Genomic DNA, 7,103 nt, shown 5'->3' on the forward strand with positions numbered 1-7,103 from the left:
TCCTCCTCCTCCATCTCCTCCTCCTCCATCTCCTCCTCCTCCTCCTCCATCTCCTCCTCCCCCTCCCTCCTGCTCCTCCTCCCCCTCCCTCCTGCTCCTCCTCTCCCTCCTTTCTAGCTTTCGTGAGTTGAACAGGTTTCATCCACCATGATGAACTTCTATGGATCGAATTGTAATTCACCCCCAAATTCATATGTTGAAGCACTGATTCACAATGGGGTGATATCTGAAGGCGGGTCCTTTGGTAATTAGGTTTAAATGAGGTCACTAGGGTGGGTCTCCATGATGGAATTAGAGGTCCAGTCCATGGTTGGCCGACTCCATGGCTCTGGCCCAAGGGGAGCAGAACAAAATGGTGGCAGGGCCTGGAGGAGGAGAGCAGCTCAGGACAGGGCACCAGGGAGCAGAGAGAGCTCTGCTCACCAGGGACAGGATAGAGACCCCAAAGGCACAGCCCAGGGACCCCCTCCTCCAGCCACACCCCACCTGCTGCAGTCACCACCCAGGGAGTCCATCCAAGTGGATTAATCCACTGAGTGTGGAACACATCTGGATGATCGTAATCTGATCATTTCACCTCTGAGCCTTCTTGCCTTGTTTCACACCTGGACCTTTAGGGGACACCTCATACCTAAGCCATGAGGAGCACCAATGTCACAGGACTCGTGTGCTTGTAAATCGAGGACATTGGGACACAGATGGGCACATCGTCCGGACAGAGTCAGACCACCTGAGCTCCCGGGTGGGATCTGGGACCTGACCTTCCTGGGCGATGTGCTCTCATCCTGAAACGGATGGGGGTCAAACCAGGTGAGCCTCGGGGCCGCCGAGATTTCAAACGCACCCTGGATGGGGTGACCGGAGCCGAGAGGAGACTGGGGCATGTTTCACCCTGATCCTGTCCGTGGTGCAGGATGCACAGTTGCTTGCTCAAGCGTCCGGCCGCCTTCTGTCCCAGTTGAGCCTGTCTAACTCGATTAAGGTCATCCTCTAGGATGCCCGGCTGCAGAGGGCCCTGCTCTCCCGAGCTGCCCTTCCTAGGATGAGAGGCAGGTAAACACAGGGACCGTCCACAGGCGCGGGGTCTCCATCTCCACGGGACGTTCCCACTTTGTTTCTCCACAGGACACGGCGTCTACTCCACGTGACGACGGGTATCTTGGGACCCCAGTGGGTGAGGGGCTATGCGCTTCCCATTTTCTGTGACAAAATCCCTGAGAAAAATAGAGTTAAAGAGATGAAAGGTTTCCAGTGGCTCACGGTTGGAGGGCTCCATGGGTCTGTGCCTGAGGTGAGGCAGAACATCATGGCGGATGGGTGTGGTGTAGAGTAGCAGCTCAGCTCGGGGCAGCCATGGAACGAACAGAGAGAGGAAGGGTCCACGCCACGATACCCCCACCCATGGTGTGTCCACTTTGACCCTCCCTTTATTTTATTTTATTTTTTGATTCTTGCTAAGAAGGAGCTAGATTTGAGAGTAGAAAAAAAAAAGAGAACAGTATGGACGTGTTCCGGATTCTTCTCCCCCAGTGGAGAGAGGACCGACTCCCCTCTCCCGCCAGGATGAGCCAAGAGGCCCTCCCCTTCTCTCTCATGCCCCAAATTCCTGCTAAGAGGATTTCTTCTGAGCTCCTCTAAGACGATTCCCTGTGGCCCGTAGGTCATCATGGATGGCTGGACGCTCGGCTCCGCAGGAGCTGCTGCGGATCCGGCGAGCTCTCCTTTCGCTCCAGGACAGAAGGATGACTTCACAAGAGACAGATGAGACAAACTCAAGGTGGCAGCGACCTTCTGAGCGGCTCAGAATAAAAGTCAACACTGGACCTGTTGGCACGTCACCGTCTCCCGCCCTCCGTGACGGGGACGAGATCTTTCAACCCGGGTGGGGTCGTCTATTTTCTGGGTTAGCACCTCCCTTATGGTTTCTGGGGGATGAGTGTTTAAGAGGACAACACGGAGCCGTGAAATCTCCAGCAGCTCCGTTCTTTAGCGCGGAGAAAGGATTTTCTCAGCCTTGGCACCGTCAGCTCGGGGGACGGGGTTGTTTTGTGCTGGGACGGTCTGTCCTGTGCATCATGGGGACATGTAGCAGCGTCTCTGGTCTCTACCTGATAGACGTTACTAGAAAATGCCCTCAACAACATTGTCATTTTTTTTTTTTGGTCGATTTTTAATAGACTTTATTTTTTTTAGGAAAATTTTAGGTTCACCTCCAAATGGAGTAGAAAGTACTGAGACTATCCACACCCCCCGAACCCTTGCTATAGCACAGCCTCCTCCATTACCAACATCTTCCCCCGGTTCCCTGTTACAATGGACGGACCCACATTGGCATCTCCATTTACCCAAAGTCGACCTCTCCGCGGAGTGACCTCCCGATGTTGTATGTTCTGTGGGTTTGCAGTACCGTACGATGGCCCGTGTGTGCCATGATGGTCTCCCCAGCACCCACGGCCACCAGTGATCTCCTCAAAATGGCGCCATGATCACCCACCCGCTGAGCCTCTTGGACACTCATGTTGTCATGGCGTTGGGACAACTCAGTCTACTGAGGGTGCAGGATTGGAGTCCTGTCCTTCTCGCTGGCCACTGGCTCGGGGTCGATCTCATTCAATGGAGCCTGCCCTCAGGTACTGGACCAATGGTTCCCTCCATGGGTCTTCATGGAACACGGTGCTTTCTTTTCCTCTCTGAAACCAGAATCTGCTGGATGCCGCCACCATTTCTTCTTTATCAAGGTCTCGTTTGGATTCGTCCAAGGCCACCCAGGGTCACCTTCGTTTTATGGACACGAAGTTGGCGGAAGGGTCAGCGCCATCATTGAATGTCCACCGTCGGAGATGTCCAACGCACGCTCGAGGGGAGGGAGGGGATTCTGAAGCGTGTGTCCACTGGATTCTGGCCGGTCATCTGGGGATTCCATTTCTCCTTCCCTGATGCTACTAACGTTCTGTTCTGTTCTGAATCCAGCACGTCCACCTCCCGTCACGTCTGCATTTGAAGCCCTCACGCCATCTCTTCCGGAAACCTGTGGAATATGCACTGGGTTCTAGTGGAGGACGGCCCACCCCCTGTCTGTGGAGCTCCCTCCTTGGGTCAGAGTGCACCGTGCTACCCGTTATCCAACCACCCTCCAACACCCCGGCTTCGCCCTTCCCATCCGCTAGTGACCACTGGTCTACTTTCTTCCGCTTCTTGACCTCCTGCCCACCAAAGAGAACACGGAGGAAGAGTTTACCTGGGCTCCTGGAGTCCGAGGTCCAGTCCCTGGTGGCTGACTCCATGGCTCTGGACCAAGGGGAGCAGAACAAGATGGCGGCAGGGCCTGGAGGAGGACAGCAGCTCAGGACAGGGCACCAGGGAGCAGAGAGAGCTCTGCTCACCAGGGACAGGACAGAGACCCCAAAGGTACAGCCCAGGGACCCCCTCCTCCAGCCACACCCACCTGCTGCAGTCACCACCCAGTGAGTCCATCCAAGTGGATTAATCCACTTTTAGTCTACACCTCTCATAACCGAATCATTTCAAGTGGATTGAATTCTACCCATTTCCCATCCCACCACGTCTAGTGTTGCGAAAGGGCATCTTCTCCGACCACCCACCAGAGGGAGGCCACTGTCACGAGTTCCTCCAGATTTTGCAGGGGGCACGGGGTGTTTTTATGTCTTTATCAAGTAGAAGAAGTCACAGTGGATTTGAAAACTCACACGCATCAATGCTCCTTGGGAGTTTCCATTTGTGGGACGGAGGTGTAGACGGTTCCCCAAATCGGTGCCCTGTTCTGCTTTCGGTTTCTTCTGGTATTTTCGACCTTCTTCCCCATTCTGGTTTGGCCTTGAAAGTGGGTATCCCCCGAATTCAATCTGGGAGCCTTGCACACCCGTGATTCCACAACTCGGGAGGCCGAGGCAGGAGGATCCTGAGGTGAAGGCCAGCCTCAGCAACTCACTGAAACCCGAAGCAACGTAGCAAGACTCGGCCTCAAAATAAAATTAAAAGACGATCGGGGTTTGACCCAGTTGTAGAGCATCCCTGTGTCCCCCAAACTCCCAAAATTAAGTTGGTAAAAACTCTTTAGAGAACAGTTAGTGACGGAGGAAAAAAAAATCCCTGGAAACTAGAACATGCAGCAATAGAGACAGGGTCTCCCCGAGTTGCTCAGGGCCTCCCTTTGGCTGAGGCTGGCTTTGAACTCGCCATCCTCCTGCCTCAGCCTCCCTAGCTCCGGGGAGGACAGGCCCCTTGCTGCGCAGCTTGGGCCTCGCGGGGTGCATGCGTTGCGCTCAGGGTGGTGTTCCGGGCTCTAGGACCGGGGCTCCTTTGGGGCTTGGAAGCACCTGCCACTCTGCGCCGGCTTTGCCAGGTCCTCCTCGGGCGACATCCTCATGCACTGCTCTGCTAACCGGACGGATCGCCCCCCGCAGCGCAGCCCCGGATTTCCCGCGAGCTGCCGGCCCCAGAGCGCATTTCCTCGTTGACGCAGGATTTGTAGCTGGTTCTGGAGAAGGTGGAATCCGGGCCGCGGGCCAGACGCCATCCCTGTTGTCCCCAGGGTTCTACCCGAGAGCACAGGCCGGAGCCTGATGGCTGCTTGGGTTTCCTGCCTGTTCCGAGCTGCCCGCCCTGGACCTTCTGAGATGGACTTATTTCTATTAGCCTCGTGGTCTCTAGTTCCATCTGTTTTCCTGCAAACGCCATCGTTTCATTCTTTTTCACGGCCGAGTAGTACTCCAGAGTGCAGAGAGACCACATTTCTTGACAGAAATGGATGTCCACTGAGGGACCCCTGAGCTGGTTCCGTAGTCTGGCTACTGTGAACTGTGCTGCTGTGAACCTGGGTGTGTGCAGGGGTCACTGCAGCAAGAGGACTTGAGTTTTTCAGGATCAGTTCTGGGTCACAGGGTGGTTCCACGCCTGGTGTGAGCTACTGGCCTTCTGGGTGGTGCCATTCTGAGTGGGGCGACAGGAAATCAACGTTTATAGCAGCTCCACTCACAATAGCTAAAGTGCGGAACCCACCCAGGTGCCCTCCAATACAGGAATGAATAAAGAGACTGTGGTATGTCTACACAGTGGAATATCACTCAGCCATGAAGAGGAACGAAATGATGGCATTTGCTGGAAAATGGGTGGTGCTGGAGACTATCCTGCTAAATGACATAAGCCAATCCCCCCAAATCAAAGGCCCTGTGGTCTCCCTGATATGTGGGTGTTAATTCACAATAAGGGGGGGCACTAGGGGAGAATAGAGGGGCTTTGGATTAGTCAGAGGGGAGTGAAGGGAGGGGAGGGGGAGGGGGTAGGAAGGACAGTAGAATGTCCCTGTGGTGGGACAGCAATGCTCACCTGTCACTATGCAAAATAGGGCTGCGGATGGGGCTCAGGGGTCGAGGGCCCCTGAGTTCAATCCCTGGTACCCCAACTCCAAAAAAGGGGGGAATAAGAGGAAAAAAATGGGTTTCCCAGTGTCTCAGGAGGCTGAGGCAGGAGGATGGCAGGATGGAGGCCAGCCTCTGGAACTTTGTGAGGCCCTGAGCCTTTCAGCAAGACCCTGTCTCTAAATTAAAAAAAAAAAAAATTAAAAGGCTGGGGACGTGGCTCGGGGGTCAAGCCCCTCTGCGTTCAGTCCCCGTCTCAGGGGAATAAAAAAGACCTGAACCTTGTGTCCACTCTGAACACGCGCAGGGACTTTTCTCTTTTCCCTGAGCAATGCGGGATGACCACTGTGGACACAGCGAGGTCCCTTTGTAGATGGCCTCTTCGAGGTGATTTAAACCATAAAGGGGGACTTGTGCACGTGACCTGCGATCAGCAGCCCCTCTAGGTCACCGAGGGGACTCCGGCCTCTGCCCTGGCTGGCCTCCCCGGGGAGTCTCGGAGCCAGTATCCTCGGGGACAACTGTATATGGGGGCAGCTGTGCCCCAAATCACAGCGTTGTCTGGGTCTGAAGGTGCTGGGACCCCCCCCCGCCCCCGTCCCCGTGTTTTCTAATGAATTTCTCATGACACTTGGAGCTAGTCGCACGGCTCGCGGGGAGGCGCTCGGAGACAGCTCCGGAGCCGCTGGGGACGTCTGGGGAACACCCCCCTCGGGTGACATTTCCCACTGGCTCTGCTCCTGGCTTCCCCGGGAGCCGCAGCCTGGCTCGGTTCCGCCTGTGAACGGAGCATCGCGCTGCGGCGGGGGCTTCCTGCAGCCTGGGACCCGAGCCACGTCCCCAGGGAGCCGCTGACGGTGGCCCAGATCCAGTGTGACATGCAAAACAGAGCTCAGCCCCTGCCAGCCCCGCAGAGGACAGGGACGGGGATTAAGGAGCTCATTTAGGGACCCGGGAGTGACAAACCCGGCTGCAGGATCTCATTACGGCCGGCCACCCAGCTGTGCCTGGTGACAGCCTCCGACACCCGTTGCTTTTGACAGCGCTCAGCTGTCACTCACGTGCAGAGAGAGAGACGCACTTGCAAAAATTTGCAGTGTCACTTTTTTTTGGGGGGGGGAGGGGGCGGTGTGCAGACCCCAGGGGGTAGGAGTTGATGACAAGGCGACGTGACCGGGGACGGTGGCCCACACCTCTCATCCCAGCGGCTCTCGGGAGGCTGAGGCAGGAGGATCGCGAGTTCAGAGCCAGCCTCAACCAAAGCGAGGCCATGAGCAGCTCAGGGAGACCCTGTCCCTAAATAAAATGCAAAATAGGGCTGGGGACAGCGCTCGGGGCTGGACCTGACCAGGCGAGAGACCTGATTAAATAAAGCAGACCAGGGGGACCCTGGCAACCCGGTCACGTGTCTCTTGCCGTGATCACCCCGGGCACCTGTGTCACCAGAGGAAGAAAAGGCTCAACACCCAGCGCTCCCTCCCGCGTCCCCAACGTGCCCAAAGGAGATTACAGCTGCCACCGCGTTCTCCCCGGGGGGCCGGCGGCCGTGACAGCTGAAATGACCGGATTGGCTGCAGACGCCCGGGAAGCAGAGAGACGGGAGCATAAATTAAGCCCCAGATGCAGCCCAGGTGACAATCGGCCTCCCGCGCGGGGGACACAAAGATGCCATTTTCTCTGGATTCTGCTGGGGGCAGAAGAGAATCACCGTCCACAGGAGGACCT

At 56.3% G+C, this 7,103-nt stretch overlaps 1 long non-coding RNA gene across 3 annotated transcripts in view; it reads right to left on the bottom strand.

The window, feature by feature from the left end:
• Positions 1-2,107: 2,107 nt before the first annotated feature.
• LOC125611041 overlaps positions 2,108-7,103 on the bottom strand; it is a 23,675-nt gene continuing 18,679 nt past the window's right edge. For 2 of the 3 annotated variants that reach the window (XR_007341136.1, XR_007341135.1), the window contains one exon: positions 2,108-3,325. This is a non-coding gene — a long non-coding RNA (uncharacterized LOC125611041). Of the gene's footprint in view, positions 3,326-3,707; positions 5,439-7,103 lie in introns of those variants that run through there. The other variant, XR_007341134.1, reaches the window with a different exon arrangement.

This window comes from Marmota marmota, unplaced genomic scaffold, assembly GCF_001458135.2.
Source record: "Marmota marmota marmota unplaced genomic scaffold, marMar, whole genome shotgun sequence".
NCBI lineage: Eukaryota > Metazoa > Chordata > Mammalia > Rodentia > Sciuridae > Marmota > Marmota marmota.